Source organism: Lineus longissimus, chromosome 9 (assembly GCF_910592395.1).
Source record: "Lineus longissimus chromosome 9, tnLinLong1.2, whole genome shotgun sequence".
In the NCBI taxonomy this organism is placed as follows: Eukaryota; Metazoa; Nemertea; class Pilidiophora; order Heteronemertea; family Lineidae; genus Lineus; species Lineus longissimus.
Window position 1 is genome coordinate 16,964,780 of NC_088316.1, and position 20,312 is coordinate 16,985,091.

The window sequence follows — 20,312 nt, forward strand, 5'->3', positions numbered from 1 at the left end:
TACAGTGGATATTTCCGTCTTCCGGGGTCATTTCTTGTTGTCGAAGTTGCTTCTCAATCACTCAGTCACGATTTCAATCTAATTAGAAGGCAATACGAAGAAATGCACACAAAATACACACATGCACTCACGCACACATTATACGGTTCCAAGAAAGAGGAGAAGACACACACAAAGATTTTTGAAGTTCTCTCACCACTTACTAGCATATCATTAAAATATTGTAAAACGGCACTACTCGATTTCCTAAACTAGTTTACCCCATCAGCTGAAAGTAAATTGTTTGAAACAGCGTAAGGTAAAAGCAGTTACCATCGGATTACTGTACCTTAAAACAAATAGTTCCACAAAACATTCAAATAATTGGTGATGTTCAGCAAAATAGTTATGGCTTATGTTATCTTCAGAAGAAGTTCATTGCCCTCGAAGTTAAAAAATGCGACGGAATTATTCAACTTCCAACTTCCTCCTACACTGATAGATAAGTTTAACAGAAAATGTCATATGCACGAAAATGTGGCTCTAGCCATCAAGTTTGGTCAGAATTGTAAACTGATGGCATTTTTTAACGTATGACAATTCACTGCTTTCTGATAATAATCTGGCATGAAATCGCCGTAAAACGGAAATTGGAAGTGGCCATTATATGCCATTTCCTGTATTGTGTCAACGCATAATGTAAACATACTCTCCGCAACCACCTCCAACAACAAAACATGAAATGACAATAAACAATCATTACAGCTTCTCCCGAAGGTTTGCCAAACCAATGTTTATTGGAATTTTATCTACAACTATCCAGTCGTGACACCACTAGAATATGTTCAGATTTATGATCCAATCCTGACAAATGAACTTATGCAATGAGGCCAGACTCCGTTTCTTTGATAAAACGATTTTGAAAGATATGTTTGCAATTTACCCCTGACTGCAACGATAAAACCACCACATGTTATTCGCAATCGCAACCTTCTTCTTCTTTTGTCATCTATACCGAGTTGTAAGCCATTCTGCAATTGATGATCCCCAAGTTACTCGTGATTTCAAAGAAATTGCATTTTAGAAATACTGTGAAGGCGAGGCCTATATACCTGTCGTAAAGTTTATATTACATTACAATAACAAACACGTTTATAACCTTTATTGCTGCTGTCCGGTTAATGATCGTACAAACAGATAGCGTGTTCATTTCCGCTGGCCGATGGAGCAGCCATTTTACAATGTTGATTCTCTTGGTTATGCTGTTCAGTCAGCGGTATGTTTCGTCATCCCTGTTATTTGGCGATGCTGGCTTGATTCGATAGAGGTGATAAATTCCCAATGAATTGCACCTGTCCATTTTTTTTACTGTTGGGTTCTTTCTTTATACATCAATAGAAGAAATGTTACCTGAAGACCCCTCCTCGGCTCTGGAACAGAAAAAGCACAGCTCAACTATTGGTTTATTTAGAGATACTGCTGACTACAATAACGCGGTATTTAATCTTGTTGAGCGACAGTTGAGAAACTTCCCTCGCTATGTCAGTCTGATATCTTGTTTTCCTGGAGACTCCAAGGTCGAGCCGATAGCGTGTACGATAATGTTCCAGAGCCACGCAGGTTTGCTAAATTTGGCGAAGCAAGACAAGTGTAAATTGCTACATGTGCTGAGAACAGATATCGCATGTCACATAGCGGACTCGGCTTCCAAGATAATGACTTTGATGCCGTGGCCATGGCCCCCTCCCGCCCTAGCAACGAATTCGATAATTAATTTACCTACAATTTCATAGTAATATCATACTAGTTATCACATGTACATTGCACTCGTCCGACGATAACTGCATCCCTACCAGACAAATGACAACTGGACTACAATCTTCAGGTCGTGATTAAAGAAGGTCTGCGCTGTTCGTTGAAGAATTTGAAATTAGAATTAAAATATCCAATTGCTTATAGTACCAGCGAATTTGCGTGCATTTTGACTGCACTCTGACAATGTTTGTTTTGATTTTCATACATACACTGTATGGCACAAGAAAATCCAATGTATACGAACTGTGTAGTATATCAAAAGCAACCTCCTTAAAATTGAACGACTGAAAAAAGGACTACGGTTTTTTCATCAACTCTTCGTGGTGACGGTCACTATCATAGCCCCGGCCATGGTTCGATCGACAACCTATCCAACTCTAATCGGATTAAAGCAGCATGGTATCGCCTCACTGATCCATTGATTTGCCGTTCGATCTGATGTCGTGCACATGTCACGGGATTTCACTGGTCAGTATTCTCACGGGATTCCATTGAATTGGGTAAGGGTCGAACTAGTTTAAAGATAGGAAAACATTAAATAAATGATTCCAAAGTACGGAAAGTTTGGAAAACACCCTTGAGCACTTGAGTGTGTACATGAAGCACGTCTCTGTCAATTGATCTGTCATTGAGTTTATCCTGTTGTCGATACTGAGGGTTATACCTATCTACGCATGACTTGCACTTAATGAGCCGTTCATAATTTCCTCTCGAAATGATGGATAAAGTGGATATCTGTCAGTACAAAACCGCGAATGTCTGCGATGGAAGTTGTTGAAATGGTGTACTTACGTGGTATTGAAGGCTGCAGATATAGTTATAGATGGGGAGGGATCACCAGCAAGCCGTTGTGTTTACCTCATGGAGATTTTGCCGGATATCTAGATGATGGAGATCATACATATTACACTTCCAGTTGAAATATCTGGTGAATAACGACATCATGACCAGAACACATAACCGAGACGTATGCAATGCCAAAAGCCTAGAACTCTCTGAATGATTCCCACACCATCAAAAAGTCGAATAAAACATCAAAAAGCAATTACAGAAAATACCATAGCATCTTCGGATAACTGTAATACGATAAACGGAGGAATTGATAAAATGATAATTCTGTAATGTCACCGCCGTAGTTATTAATGTCGAAAGTTTTTCTATGTTTTATGATTCCTCGGCCTAAGTGGGATTCGCTGCTGGAGGAAAAATGAGAAACGCGGGGAAATCTACCGCAGGCAAAGAAATCTAGAATCCGCAATTTCTTTAAATGAGTTTTACGATATCATTGAAAAGATGTTTTTAGGTCACTGCCAGAAGATTTTTTCAGATTCATGTGAATAGATCAAGTATATCTGAAAAAGCTAGTGTTTAACTCAAGAGTATAATATCCGGTGCCTTAGATTATTGTTGGAGGTGAATATCGATTCTGATAAAGATCAAGATCAAGTTGTACCCAGGTCGCAGCTTGGGGGAATATATAAAAAAGTTATGTTACAATAGCCGCGATGACTAAACCAGCCTTACAAGAGCCGACGATACTTCGTGTAAGGAATATGGGCAGGCGTTGAGTTTCAAATTGTGTGAGGAGGCTGCGGAGGATTCGATAAATATGACATGAAGAAGATAGTCTCGAAAGGGAATTTGTGAAAAAGCTAAATCGTATTTGATTCTCGATATGACAGTACGCCTTTTTTCTCTTCACTCGACTTTTTCTCCTGTGTTTGCTCTTCACTGAATCCAGGATATATTCCTCCCAGGCGAGGGTGAGTGTAATCCATGTCAAAGTCATTACTAAGGTATTTAAAAGGTTCACATAATATGTATTATGCACTTTTGTATGTGCAGATCAGCAACAGACATAATATTAGTATTATGATATCGCAGTCTCGCCTTAGTATGACACGTATGATGTATACAGCAACCATTCCTGAATAATTCTATACCATGAAAATCTGCAAGGCATACATGTAAAAAGAGTCAAACATACACGATATATGTCTTGCTTGAATATTTTGGATTCCACTTCGGCAAGTGTCTATTGGGAGAAAATCGATGCATTTGCGGCTCTGTTGTGAGAGAATCTAAGAATCTGGTTAGGAGTAACTACGGGTTTTGGTGGGTAGGCTTTGCCTTCTAAGCTCCCGTTCATCACTCCCGAAGATGAGGTGCACTTGTTATATACACAATGATGAAATATTGGTCTGTAAGATAAGAAAATAATCAGTCTTGATCAGGAGTATTAGCCGCTCTGGTTCACCTTACCGGGTGACGCGATGATGACCACCAGGTAATTGATTATCTGCGTCAGCATTTCTCCAAATCGGCTTGGACGATAGCTGGAAGAGACTATCTCCGCGAATTGCCTTTCTCACGCAGAAATGTGAGTATGCTGCATCATAAGGGAGTGACATTGCCCTTATACACGATAGATACATATGTAACTTTCTTGAGTGTTTCCCAAATCGTTTGGAGACGCTGAATGTAACACGGCTCTGCATCCCCGACTGAAAAGTCGCGGTTTCCCTAGCTGTCGGACTCGGACAAATCAAGGTTATCCCTCCAGCATGATAATGAAAGGCTGGTCACCATTCTTGGATCACCTGACATCACGGCAGCTCTCATACCTTCTAATTTACCGGCGTCTCCAGTAATTGGCAAGATAATTAAAATGGCGTGCAAACATCACAGGGCTTTGCGTGATATCGAGACGAAACAATAACATTTTAGGCTCCGTCTGATAATAGGAGCCACGTTGGAAACAATTCGAGTGCCTGAGCTGGTTGAATTCAATTGTCATTAGGGCTATCTTCCCTTATCATAAGAAGGTTGACGAGTCGGTGATGTGGAGACTATTACTGCACCGCGTCTAACAGATCTGATTTGATACAGAATAGGATACGGAGACGATCCAGTTTCACCCAGGACATTCCTTTCCAACCCTACGACTCTCAAGTGGTAATCCCCCTGCTCTCTTAGCCCACCTACGACAACAGATTACACTCAAGTAACGCAAGCAACATTCTGAAGAGGCTCAACGGAAGATATATTATTCAACACAACCCCAAGTATCTGTCCACTTTATCCCTGATCAATACCACCATGTTCATCCGGATTCCGCCCAATAATACCTCCAAGCAGTGTCTGGGACCCGACAATGCGCTTGCCCCCTGAGTCTTGGCTTTGATTAAAAAAGCGACACCAATAACAGATTCTTCTCCCCGTGATTGCCCTTCGGTGAGAGGTCGCAATATGATGTGATTTTCTTTATGGTATTTCGATTTGTTTCGCTGTGCCAGGAGGCTGGTCTGGGCCTTCGCGTACACGGCTGGCATCGCTTCCCCGTGGGTTCGATTGATCGTGTCGTTTCGTTTGGGTATGGGTCAACACAAAGCTGTACCATTATGTCTGTTATTGATCATATACATGTGTAATTGTTCTCATTTCCTTGTGTTGATGACCTTTACACGGAAAAATGTTAAGAACACCTCTGTTAGAAGCTGGCGAACTTCACTTGAAGACACGTCTGATTCCCCTTTAAGCCACTGACTACTTCCACGGCTGAGGCTGAAGTGGTCCGAATCAATAGCGTATTGATGCCCTCCGAGGGCTTCCACCTGTTTTAGCCTTGCAAGATCATCGAGAATAGATATTGGAGTCAATCTCGGATAAACACACTTCTCGTCAAAACGATGACCTTGTTGTGCCCTTGAGCGGGCTTTTGGCGGTGATTATCTGAAGGATAATGTGAAACTGAGTCACATTGCCATCGCCATTACGCGATAATCATCGTTCAATTCAGACAACAACAAAATATTTTTATTCTTCATCATTACGAGTACTTTCCTGTGACCCAAGTGACAGTTATACCCATATATTTCCTGAGATAATTCGTATGTTATAATCGCCTTCTTAATCTGGTAATCCGAAGATCGCACATCGACCAACATCAATAACTAGTAGTGTCAATTGCAAGGCTACTTATTGACTTGAAATATTAGATGTAAGCCATTTGTATCACGACAGTTATTATCTTGCTGTCGTCTCTGCTAAAATCTTCCCGATGCTATTCCCAGCAAAATCTGTACAAACATGGCCGCCGAAAATATGCCGCATAATGTATTCTAGGGTTTTCGCAGTTCTACTTTATGTGTTTGATGAACTTCGCCGCCATGTAAATCTCATGAGAACAAATGAAAAAAACAATAACAAAGGCGTAAAGAATTCAGCCCTTGGATGATTCCAGATTCCACGCCAGTCTTCTTCATTCATCATAATTACAAAATGAAACGAAGCGAAAAAAACATCGCACTAGTCCCTCAAGTCAGTGTTACGAGTTTCTGATCAGTCGATGTCTTAATGATATCATTCCCATTTGGAAATCCCGAAAGAAACGAGAAATGATTGCTTCATCAAATTGGGAAAGAATCCGCCATATTAGTATGCAAATTACACAGCCTCGTTTCCGCGGAGAGTGAAATGAAGTTGTTGAGCAAATAACAATGGTTGTTCTAGTAGAATTGCTTGTGTGAATTGCCAATTTCAAGAGTCGGTGCAAGCGGGAAATTCCATTAGATATACAGGTTTAACTTAATTTGCAATTTTGTCACTCACTTAGCGAATACTTTATTGTTTTAGAAAGCAGTTTGGTCCCAATTTCGTCGGCATTTGAGGCGAGTACTACGCACCGTGTCGCAAGGTAATGGGAGGTTTATAGCCATCCGATGTTACAATAATTCAATCTAAGCTATCCAAGGAATAACTTCGAAGGCTTTGCCGAATCTAATCAGAAAGGTTAATCGAGCCTGTTTTCAAATTTGCACGATATGATTTTAAATGTACGGCTAAAACATCTCAGAATAGTAGCAATTTCGAATTGATGATAGTGTTAATGTTTTTGACTTCGTTATGCTTCCAGGAACTGTTAAGATAACTTGTGCTATTCACAACGTGAACGTTTTAATGTATCACATTCTTGTTCTTAGAATGATATCAGTTATAGCTTTTGAACATGAACCCGCATTGAAATTAGCGCTTCTGGCAAAGATTCAGAGGCTGGGAAAGCGTGTTCAGTAGTTACTCCAAGATTTGACCCGAACCATTGACCACCTGAACCAATTGCTGATATCACCGCCGTTGATTATTCAGCGCATGGATTCTGTGACACAGGTTTCTGTTGATCGACCGCGATTGATTCGACTCCCCGAGAGCTCATCAGGCATCTTACCACTGGGCTGATGGTTTGTTTGTATTAACCAGAGTCCCCAAAGGGTCTCGAGTAAATGCGATTTCCTTTTATCTTAATTAGCAAAGGTCATAGCACCTCCTTGACAGGAGTGGTAATTAGGGCAGTCAATGCAGTGTTCGTACTCGTTCAATGCAGCAGTCAGTGTAAAACCTGCATCTCAATTCACTCAGAGGTCGACATAAAAAATCGACGTCAAATTGGCGTAGATTCGTTTTCCTACCGGTGTAACCTAATTTCGATAAGTGAAAATATGTCATCTGAAGAAAATCCCATTAGAGACTCGACCTATGTGTTTTTGCTCACTTTTCATTAACTATACCCTTTACAGGCGTACATGTAGTTTGTTCGCGTATATTGGAAAATTTTAAGTTCAATTTTTTTTGAATGAACTTGGTCTTTAAACTCCAATTGAGACTCGGCTTTCAAATATGTAAAATGTTCATGAATAATCTGTTAGATAATGCTGCAATCTCTAATCACACATGTTTTAAATCTCCACTAATAACAGTGGGCCACTTTCCCCATTAAATCATACTGACGACTACCATGACTGATTATCATACTTCAGTGTCTCTCAGCAGTGGGGAAATATAATTGAGCGGCCCATTGGGAAGACTAGTGGTTTAATTCTAAACAAGTGGCTTGTACTTTAGCTTCATGGGTTAAACGGTACTCTAAAAGTGCAGTAGTATGCCCACGAAGGACAATAATGAGAAATATATGGTCAAATTACGTGTTAGTAAAAATATCGCTTGCCTTACAATGTATATTTTTTTGGTACTAGTATGGAATATATGATGAACGAGGGCAAGTTTCACGGTGTTCAGTTGATCACTCCGCTCAAGGAAGTTTTATTAAAATCGCTGTCTTTGCTCGTATGCTGCAGAACGATGACAGAGTCAGTTCTCTGAGCGACCATTCCGTGTTTTGGTGCACTCTCGACGTTTGAATAAGCCTCTGTGAATGTCACTTGAAAGCTGCTTACAGGATCGACGCCGTGATTGGATTTTGTGTGTTTTCTCACGTTCAAGTGCCAGATACTTAACGAAGTCACTAACAACAGACATTCCACGCAAACAAGGTTAGTGAATCTGTCGCAGGAAGCTGGAACTTCAGGCTGCGGAATACAACTGAGCAACGGAGCAAGGTTCACCGTAAAGCCCATTTCCTCTACAGCGGCGAACAATTGGAATCGAGTCTTTACGAAGGAGTAGGCCTGTGACATCATCAGACCAACAAGATTACAAGAGCACTTGTTGAAGAGATGTCGCTGTCAAAACAACTTATGGGTCAAAGGCGAGGAACATTACAGTTGGAGATTTGATTCAAGGTGAAATTAGTATAAAAAAGTAGAGAGGATGCCGAGCTACAATTGAGGTTAAAAATTGACCAGCCAAACTTTAGCCAAAAATTATATTTTTGCTTCATATCATTCTCCTTTGTATTCGTCTTTTCATTCCTCTTCTGTTTATTCGCCAGAGAGAAAGGTCGATTAACCATCCTTAACATCTCAGCTCCGGGTCGAAGGCCGCAAAAGAAATCATACTCCCAAAGTACGCCTTATGTTGATCTGATTCCGCATTCCCATCACCACCTCATCTTCCCCCAATTTATCATGCAGAGCACCCTGTTAAAGTGACTGCTATAATAACCTTTCAAAATAAATGTATAACTATAATCCCAAGGCGATAATTTCCATATAAATATTTGTCATAAATATCATGTTAGATTTGCCGGCTTGTTCATTGCCACTATGAAACTGCTAGTCTTTGCGTTGGCAATTTCAAATATGTCGGAATCAGTTAAATCTCATCTTCGGGTATAACTTTTATGGCGTGAAATACCCAGGGCACTTCAGCTGATATTCGAATGGCATAAGGGTGTAAGTTCAGGTTTGCATGTTGGGATTCTAGATATGTTTTGGCCGTGGGATATAATCCATTAATAAATGAATACATTTGGCCACAAAAGGGCAACGAGATCATCTGCTGTTGTCCTTGTCCTCTTTGTTGTTGTTGTTGTTGTTGACTCGACCGAGTTCAGGGGGCTACTCTGCCACAGTCTCCGCAACTCTCATAAACAGGACAAACATCTGAAGCAAGTCTTCTAAATAACGATGCCAATGATAAATACTGTGTATAGATGTCCACATATCTTCCTAAATGATGTTGACCAGTATCTTCTCTTTGTTTGACTTGCTATCCTTGGATCTTGATTGTAGTCTTTGGCATATTTACCGTCACTAAGGAGACTTTATTCCTCCTCGTGAGGACTAATGAAAGACTGGACAACACGTCACTCAGAAATAGCACTTACAACTGAAGCGGCCGCATGCTATCACTCGAGAGCCTTTAGTCCTATACATCGAGGGTTTGATGAAGAACTGGATCGTCGTCTTTCAGTTACTAACTGCCCGTTTTCATCATGCACTGGGATCGGCTCTCACAACTTGTGATAGGTACATGTTGCAAATTGCACACACTGTTTTTGAGAGCAAATCTCCCGATGAGGTAAATCTCGCCTTTCGTCTTCGGCTAAGATAATCGTATAAAATACGAAGCAACAATAACCTTTTGTAAGCAACTCTGAATTTGCTGGTTATAATCCAAACATATGAATTTCCCCTCAAGATTCCAGCGTCATTGATAAAGACCGGATATTAGAATGTATTGTTGTTGTATGAATTCCGAAGTAATGCACACTGTTATAAAAAAGCGAGCTGCTGACATTGGTTGTATATAATGAAAGCCAAGATGTATGGAAGATTTTTTATAAATCCCATGTGTTAATAAATGTATCTCATAAAGGATGTAATGGGTTGCTTTTTCTCTCGACGTACCATTAATCATTATGGGTGAGAGAAAGAAAATCTAGCAAATGAAGATACTCATACGGGGTGTTTGGAAAGAAGATTTGGTGCTTGTAAAGCGTGCTATATCTCTTTTAGGAAACTTTTTACAGACCCGTGTCAGAATAACATCTTTGACAGACATCCATTGTCCAAGTGATGATATGGCTGGTAAGTTTTCCACTGTCCATCTCTTGCTGGGTCGAGATATCAGTGACATGAGTTGACTATATGTATTTCTTCCATGTATTTGGTAAATAAAGACAAGTATTCTAGAAGGGAATGGCAATGGCTTAACTTTGTGGCAATGACGATTACATCTTAATGATAACACTAACTCCCGTCAGTTTAGTAAAGATGTATAGGAAACGTCCTTAGTGTTAAAGTGATTTGATCTTTAACACTATGAGCACAGTATAGTCGTCACAATTATCTTAACGGGACAATACTGCGGAGGCTATTACAGGGAATGCTTGCAACACCATGATCATGATACTGCGTGATGTTCGTTGCGGATTTTGATTTGTACTCGCAGATTCTTCAACTGCAAGTAACATATCCTTGTGGTTATCAACGAACCTTGGATGGTGCACTGGCTTGGACATCTAGGTCACAGCCAGACAGAGAAGCCATCTATTAATGAAGTGAACAATACGCCTCTATCTTTGACACCATAATCCAAAGTCCCCTATAAAATCAAATCAGCACCTTTACCGCCATATCAACAATTGACAATGATTATTATATTGTAGCTCACTTCAAAGTGTTCATTTCATTGATTTATCGAAAGACGACTATCATGGCTAAAATGGTCCATGAATATTGGTTAAAGCAGTGATTGAAATCTGTAAATTTTCAAAAATTCGCAATCGTAAGAGTGTTTCCAGGTTCTTGCGTGCCTTGGTGTCGTAAAAGTCTAACCTTTCAATGGATTGTGCAATACCAATAGGTTATTGATGTTCGCCTGGTATAGTAACGTCTCCGGCGCCGACGAGATTCTATCAAAATCGAATTAGTCTCGATGCAATGGGCCCACCACAAGATGCGTTTGGAGCAAGGAAAAGCCCGTCCACCTGCGATAACATTTAAAAAGCTTCAAATTTAATTGGCCTAATGATCGGAAATCGGTGTATAAAACTGCTGTGCATGATGCTGGGGTATGTGTTAAGTGCATCTCACAGCTCTGTAAAACAGAAGATGGTGATAACGCAAAATGTTGATGGCCGAGTGCCTTAATTGCACTTGGCAAAACCCTTCACATACGTGTTTGCGTGGCGAGGGGTGGGCTCGATGGTGTAAACAGCAACCTTTTTGGAGAAAATTTTGCAATGAACCAGAATGCTCCCTTAATTAGAGAAAATATCTTGAAAATGCTATATGAAAATTTCAGCTTTATTTTTTTGGGAACCTTCGATAGACTAATCGGAAACACATAGAAACAATGTGTCAATCCCTTCAATTCTAATTGCCTCCATTCAGCAAACAGGTATCGCAAAGGTCCGACTAATCTGGCTCACCAATTCGGAAATGGACTTTTATACTACATTGTAGATTGCCTCATGGACTTAATTGGCATTGGGGGGGGGGGGGGGGGGGGGCTAGCACGAGCCTGTGTGGAGCCTGAAGTAGTTTCAGTATGGCCTATTCATTCGCCTGTTACAAGTCTGTCAGCTTCCGAATCGGGGTAAAATAACGGAGTATCGCTAATCCCTACTCGCTTTTCTTCGTCACCTATGAATAATAGATAAGGAATAAGGTAGAAATGAAAGAAATCATTCCGACTAGTCCATTGAGAACACCTTGAGAATATCTTTAACAAATCTTCACTAAAGTTTCTCTCAAGTTATGAATAATAAATGTACAAATGATGAAGGTACATGTTACAAGAGTTTTTAAAACTCGCCTGAAGGATATAGCGCTGTCACCTGTTGAGTTACACTATACGTCGCGATCGTAAAGCAACGGTGGGCTCATGTTTTATGGGGAAAGATTTCGATGACAAAAGAAGGTCATTGTACGATACGTATGGGCAAAGATAATCCTTGCGGTTATGCTTGTTATAGAGGTTTAGAATGGTATGTAAACGTCTCGTTACAGGAGATGTAGTTTTTCAAGGGACCTCTCCCGTTGCCGTCTGCATGTTAACACACGACAGTATTGGCGTTTTGACTCGAGGAGCTGTAGATGAAAACTTTAGAACGCCAAGTCACAAGCTTTGAATGAAAAAAATAATGATACCAATAGTACTGTCGTGTCCTACTGTCAGTAACACCCGGAACCCGTTAGAGAAGAATTAACCTCAACGTGCCCGCCCTCAAATAAAATAGCACCAACTACATTTATATGATACAGATGCTGTTTTATCCCAAACAGTCAGAAGCTGTACTTCTAACCCCGAATTCTTCGGCAGAGCAACACCAGAAATACTCGAACTCATCCAACTTCAAATAAAATACAATTCATTTTTATAATATGTTTTTTCTTTAACTGTCAGTATCTATTGGAATCTACTTCCGAACCCGTCGACACGGCACCGAATGATTCGCTCCGACAGTGCGGTAACTCCGGTAGCAAAATTCCGCGATCGATGCCGACAACAGATTGTTTTATTGCGCGGCGCGTACGGCCAGTTCCACAGTTCTGTTCTGTCTCGCAAACAAGGCGGACCACGTGTGTTTCACCAGGATAACAACATCGACTGTACGGACTATATTTTTAATGTGACTTACGGATTAAACCTGGATTAACTTTTAAGGACATTGAGGATGAATATCATTTTCTGTTGAGCATTGAGGTAGGTACTTTTAAATCAATTTATTTCTTGATAGGAACTGATTAGAGAATGAACTAGAGAATGAACATTCTCATGAATAGTTAGTTATGTCACTTTTTAAATAAATAGTGACATAACTAAATAAATAGTGACATAACTAACTATTCATGAGAATGTTCATTACTAGAGAATGAACATTCTCATGAATAGTTAAGTGAACATTCTCATGAATAGTTAGTCATGTCACTTTTTAAATAAATAGTGACATAACTAACTATTCATGACAGTTATAAAGGCCAACACCATTTCAATTTTCTTAGCCCAGAAATTAAAACGCACGTCGTACCCCGCTTTTCATTTACCCAAGTCAAGATGAGAGTTGCAAAACCTGAGTATTTCCACTGATCTTGTAAAATTAAGATGGTCAGGAGTACTTTACCATTCACAGGCGAAATCAGATGTAATGTATTAAGGAAACCTACAAACTTACGTCGTTATACCATATCCTTGAAATACATGATATGCACTAATGTGGGCTAGTGCATTTATAAGGTTTACGGAAATCACTCTATTACTTCTGTGACCAAGATGATATCTTTGAAGCGGGTAATTAGTGTAGAGCTTTATCAGAGAAGGAAACAGGATCAGAGGCAGTTGACCGTGGTATTAGGTTGGAGGAGTCGGGGACAAGGAAATGAAAGACTATCAAGATCCGGATAAGTTCATTCAGCGATTGCTTTTGCTTGGTTTCCAGGTTTACTTCTACATACGGTCTTAGAAAATCAAAGAACTCTTTAACCTTTAAATGTTTCTCTGCCAAGCCAAAGATACACCCGTAGATGTTATTCGGCAAAAAAAATAAAATAATTTTGCTGGGAAAATATGTTGCATGGAATATTTTCCATCGGATCTCAAATACAAAAATTACTCTTCGTTAACGAAGTTTATTGAAAGGGCCCTGGTGTAACCGAGAGTAACACGGGATCCGCCAAGTGCTTCTCCTACCAGCCAATTTACATCCTCCCCTTCGTCAATATCGCACTCGGTCAGAGCTAATATCAGCCAAGAATGCTCACAGCTGCGAGAGGCAAGTGTTCATTACAAATGTACAAACTTAGTGAAAGTAATAACCATTTAAATTTGCCACTTGTTTCACAGTGGGAGATCAACGGAAAATAGTTTTGTTACAACTCCATTCATTCTCAGTAAAATAGTAACATTCTCACGTAAGTTACATTCGGCCAGGTAAACAATTACGTGACAGCAAAGGTGCAGAATAAACTCCTTGGAAAGGTCCAAGGGATTAAGACCAACTGTAATCAAGTTACGTTTGAAAGGCAAAAGTCTCCACTAACGAGAAGGTTCTGTAATTGTTTGGTCCGAAAAGGTGTAGACTGAGCACAGCATCACGTACTCAACCGGCTCCATCCATGGATGGTAATTGTAAGCCAGCTTGCTACTGCATTTTTCAATTCTGATAGTAAAGTGATGTTGTTAATAACAATACCAAAATGAAATATCTACAGCAGGATTAGATGTTATTTGTAAATCAAAGTATGTACTGAATAAACATTGAAATCAAGTTGGCCTGTGCTATTAGGCTTTTTAGTTTTGAGAGGAGCCATGGCTGAGGATAACCTACTAATGCTGGCTCTTGAATGTCTTGCCATGCCACTCTCAGACATGTACCACGAGTGTCTGGTTTATACAAAGCTCCTATAGAATGTGCATGAGAGGATGTCCTCATACTCTTTGTCCGTCACTTTATAACTAGAAATATATCTTATTGCAGCTAATTTTTGTCCAGCGTTGCCGCGGCTACAAACGGAATTCCAGGAGCTGGATGTTCGTATCATTCCCAACTTGGTGTCATGAAATGCTTCTACAATTACAATATCCTATAAGCTAGTATACAGGTAGTTGTAATATTCCTACGAGATGAACTATTTGAATCACGATACACAATAAAAACTTAAATGAGCATTTGATAAGTTTGCATGGTTTACTGATTAGATTCCTAAGGATTTAATTATATCCCTTGTTACCTATATCTAATGAACGCGTTCGAGTTTATCAGTTACTGTATAACATTCCATTAACTTATAACACATCACTTGATAACACAAAATCAAGTCTTTATTCGCCGATAATGGGAAAATACAGATAATCCCAGCCTCATTAGTTTCATGATCATGTTCCTGTGAATAACATGGTTTCATTCGTATCCCTGACGTAGCTTGTCAATTATTGACAAAAAACTCCACATTGATCAACTTGGAAATACGACAGGCATATTGTCTTGCGCCGTTTCTATGCCAGCGTGAAAACAAAAATACACCAGCCAACATTCGATCATGATATTTTTCGATGATGGAAAAAAAATTCCCCATTGACGAATTTCTTCCAATTACATGTATTTCCTAACGAATCATTAACTGATACAATATCATTTCATACTTGGCACCTTTGCTGCAAATTTTATTTGTTCAATATTATTGACAGATGTATCCGATTTTGTAGTATCCATATTGTTTTATATATTTCTTACGGTTGCTTTCAAATAACTGATGGATCCAGTCCAAGTCATCTAAAAGTGAAAGAATGGTCAGTTTAGAATGTCATTTTGCCACAGGTATGCAGCCGTGAGTTTAATCTTCAAGCTTAACGTACTTTAAGCTTTTTGATTGAAATACTAGATCAATTTGTTTGTTAATCAAACAGTTTGAATTCTCTAGCATACCGGCTTTCTCTGACCGTCGTATTTTCTAGAGAGAGATTGATGGGGCCGGTGATGGAGCCAGTCTGCTAATTTACTTGTCTATAGGAAAGATGTGTTTTGCTAATGAGTAGTTCGAATAGGTTCCAGCAATGCTTGCTGTGGGAATATATTGCCATAGCAATATTTAGATTTGCAAATGCATGTAATGGTTAGGACAAATGAATTTTGGCTCCTGATGTAGTCTATATCAAGATGGGATGCTATAAGAATTCTGCTGCCGACGAAGGTGGTAGAAAAACTGACATTACAACTCTGAGAGGGGATTTGATAAATTTTTTGAGGTTATTCGCGGAATACGCGACAATTTTGCACTTGGGAGAATGGAGTTTGTAATTAGAAGACGCCAATCTGAATCTGGAACACAACGCTCTTTGACTTTTCTAAGAACAATGCTCGATTCACCACTTTTTCTCAAACGCAATCGTTTCAAACAGAGACGAGATTATTTTCTGTATGAAGCCGATCGTGGTTGCCTCCGCGATCATTTGAGTGTTATTATTATCCTCTCTTGTATGATCGACTGGAACCAAACACTTGCAGAAAGCCCGTATCTCCATCCAGATTTGCGGCAAAAAGCAAACAGGGCGAGACGTCCAATCACTTTGAACCGATCGAACTCATAAAACTGTTTGGGTCATTAGACCAAATGAGGTCGTTAATTAAAGTCCCGTCTCACTTTGAATACTGAATAACGAGATTTGTGACTTTGTGGTCTCTCTAAGTATGGGCACGTCGGGCTTGGCGAAGGGGTTCTAACTTACAGTACGGTTGTGAATTGTGAAATTTCAACGTCTGGTTGGTTAGTATTTGCCTCTGCCACTGCTTTAGCACGTCAATCACCTATAACTGCTTTATAGAGGAGTTGATTTAAGGAAACTCCTTTGAAAATGATATTGATTGTGTATCCAAAACTTGATAGTCTCAACGTTGGCGTACTTTTGCCAGATTTAGGTTAACAACTGACAAAGGGCATCGGAGCTGCTGCTCCAACTGAACCATCTGATCTACTGATTACAGCCAAAGAGGTATAAAAAGTTTCGCGAAGGACGACCATCGTCGATCATCTCATAGTTTGTCGTCGCGTCTCGTGTTTTGGTGAGAGAAGCAGCTTACCCATATTTTTATTTCACCCGGCCATTGGCTTTGATTTGAAAGCGATTCCCAAAGGAGTGATCAAATCCATTAATCCATTAGATAAACTTAGTTACTTTTCTTGCATTGCTGAACAACAGAATAACGGATATTTATGACTTGACAGCTTCGTATCGTGAATGAGTTATGACCCATTGTCATGATGCATGACCATGTCATATTCCACTCGCACTAGCAGGTTTTTTTGGCCATTCATCATCAATATCGCGTTGCTTTACACAACAAAAGGCACATCAACATTCTTAGCCATGTTTGCCATCCTATCCAGCAGTTCCACTACTGCTTCCCCTGTGGAGTTTGCGACAAAGGTTTGCTACTAAAATGGCATGTCTCGAGTTCGCTACCCAAGACAGTTGTTTCCGAATGACTGTAAATGCGGAATGGAAGACGATGGGGCTTAGGTGCAAACAACAGGCATTTGGTCAGTGATTGGCTACTAATGAGAGAGCGAGATTCATTTGATACCAGCTAACTAAGTAATGGTATGCTAGCGTCGATTTTCTTGTAGAAGATTGCATTGACAACTCTTCAGCGTCATGACATTTCGTAGGAGCGCTTTGCCATAATAATATAAGAACAAAAAATATGATCCCACAAATCCACCTCACCTTGTGTTTCTAACTTAATTAAACATTAAACTCTTCCCGTAATGCACCACACACTTTATCAGAAGGAAGGAAGAGTTGCATACAAAAGGTTTTAGATAATAACTTGGTGCTTTGGAGAACCCGAGCACCTTGATCATAAATCCGTTGAGAAAATTTAAACAATTAGCGATAAGCTTTGAGAGATGGCACCAAAGACTTGCTAACAGTCACCTCCAAAGCTTCGCCAAAGCCAAGAAACTTATGTTTGGTGGTTTTTTTCGGGTCGGATTTGGCAAAGTGTGCAATGCCTTATCTTCAACTTCTTAACTTTCTCTGACACTCTGGGCATCATTGGAATACTTTATTTGAAAATATTTTGATGAATGAAGTTTTCCATTGATGTAATGAAGTATTAAAGTGTCTTAAAAGGCATCCAGTAGTGATTTAAAGTTATCCACTTCATACCTTATTTGGTAAAGCCAAGTGTGTTCCGATGAACTTCTGCTCCATTTTTCATTTTGGGCGTACATTTGACATTTAAAACCAAGGAAACGTACTCTGATATGCCGGTGGCGTTTAAACGGCTCGTGTAGCAGCAGCGTTTAACAGACACTAGAGATAAGAAGGAAAAAGTTACGCGATGAAAGTATCATTAAACCAAGAAAAAATCTTGACTTGTGGAGAGGTAAGTAGATTACAAAACACGTTCGTCTGTTCCAAGTATTTGTTCTCGTCTTTCTTCGAATTCTATAGCAACGTTGACTGTTTCTTTTACGATATTTAGTAACTGGAGTTACAACTTACGACTTTTGACACCAAAATGTGTCGCTGACACTATATCCGAACATTGCAACTACTTAATAGTACAACTTCTTAATAGTTCAAGGTTGGGCGTCAAAGGAATCCGTCACAAATCGAAGCTGAAAGGATGATCTTGTATCAAGGGACAACATCCTTGACTAATGAAATCCATTGAGGGTGTAGAGATGGCAATGAGTAGCACATACAAACATTGATACCGTAAACTAACAGACCGTAAAACGGTGAGGACTCGCTCATCAATTCTGATAGAAAATCTGATGAAGAACGATATGCCGCGTTCTCTTGGGAGTAAAGGAGAGCGTCGTATTGTCAACCAACCTTCATATGTGTGTGCGTAGTCGGTAGGAGCAACCAGATTTCAACCATCGGGAATATACAGTCCCATTCCCATTCTACAGCCCAGCCAATTTCGTCTTAGAGTGTAAATTCATCGAACCATGTTATTTGGGAATGAAACCACAGCCATCTCATATGGTAGTATGGGTATATATGAATATACTAGTGTATTCAATAGCAGCGTGAAGATATTGCTACATATTCAGAAGTTGAAGTAGTTTTGATAAGAGTGCAATCTCCGTCCAAAACTTGAAGAAGATAAAATAAGTGTAAGAAAGACTCACAGCATCAGAATATTGTGTCTTATGGCCATCATGGCATCGAGTCAGAGCCACCAATATCTCTGCACTTACCACTGTGACTGAAAAACTGAGGATGTTGGTTACGTTTTTACATTTCCCTAACCCTCCGGCAGAACAATTCAAAACATTATCCACATAGCAGTCAACTTTAAACATAGATGTGCGAGGTCTATAATTGTCACCTTCGCTAATATAAATACCAAAAACCATTAAAAAAAGAATACGTTTAATGACTTTATGTTATATACATCTCGAAAAATGTTCAATGGTAAACTCTATCAGCTACCTCAAAATGTTATATAACCGCAGTACTGGAATTTTCTGGAATTTTCTAGAATTTTCTACTGACACGACAGGGCTGGTCCGCCAATACCACTGACAACAAGTAGGAAACAAGAGTGAATATTGTCCGACCTATTTCAGCGGACCATCGATTTTCTGAGGCCGAAAACCACTTAACGTCACTTTGTGGATATTCCTAAACAACTGCAAATATCCTCGTGACGGCCAGCAGAAGGTAATATTGACATACAGCAGTATACAACAATGTAGTAGAGTCGTAGTACATTGACGTTTCTACCCGGCCTTTAATTTAGTCGAATTTTCAGTTTTTATCTAAACATCCTTGATATACTATAGTACATTAATTTATCAGATAAAAACGTGTTCCTTTTTTGTATATATGGTATAAATCATCATCTACATCTTCTTGGGTTCTACCTTACGTATCATTTTGTTCTCCGATAACAACTTTTGACTTTAATCAGCGGCCTGTGTGGAATATTTTAAAAATTACGTCTTTCACTTCGTATGAACAAGAACAACCCAATGGCATAAAAATATAAATATGTACATTGTACGTCCTCAAAACATATTTCTCTACGTATTGAATTAGGCACTAAATCAAGTGAAAACATATGGTGTTACAAGTTTCAAGTGGTATTTAGTGTCAAACATATGGTGTTACAAGTTTCAAGTGGTATTTAGTGTCAAACATATGGTGTTACAAGTTTCAAGTGGTATTCAGTGTCAAAACGAGCCCTAGAATTCCACGAACTGGTTCGACCTGTGTGTGTTATCTGAAACCATTATTGTCACTTAAACAATCGAACCATATGACTTGATTCGAAATATGGCCATTTTATTTTCAGTAAATAAAGCTTTGCAAGTTCAAAACGTATTTGGCTGAAACCATTGATCATGAAATTGAAGAAAAAAATAATTTTAAAGGCCAGGATAATTGATCTACATGTATTTCCATCTGTTGGTTCTTGAAATTCTTTTAAGTGTCTTTGACCCATTTTGTAGCTGCTATGATGGAGTCTAGCTGATCCGAACCTGGCTTCTCAGGGGTACATCCAGTAATATTGTGTTTCTAATAACGTCAGCCAAGCATCGTCTATATTGCAAACAGCTCATCAATCTTCATGATGTATGTTGGTCTAACTTTTCTCTATCAAATTACGGCGAAATTTTTTTCACTGGGTCTCATCCCTCTCGAGTCTCGGTCGTAACGCGAACAATATTGTTTGGATCAATATTAGGCCGATGAATGATTTACGGTTCTAGTCGGCCACTTTCCGGAAATAGGTGAGGGCTTTCCTTCAACGCGCATCTTTCACCATCAGTGAAACCATGATTTTCTGGTTGAAAAGCACACCTTCATTGAAATTA

At 39.5% G+C, this 20,312-nt stretch overlaps 1 protein-coding gene across 2 annotated transcripts in view; it reads left to right on the forward strand.

The window, feature by feature from the left end:
* Positions 1 to 12,530: 12,530 nt before the first annotated feature.
* The window catches only part of LOC135493945 (gamma-aminobutyric acid receptor alpha-like), a 49,802-nt gene continuing 42,020 nt past the window's right edge, over positions 12,531 to 20,312 (forward strand). For both annotated transcript variants that reach the window (XM_064781629.1, XM_064781632.1), the window contains exon 1: positions 12,531 to 12,681. The gene's annotated coding sequence lies outside the window, so the exon portion shown is untranslated. The remainder of the gene's footprint in view (positions 12,682 to 20,312) is intronic.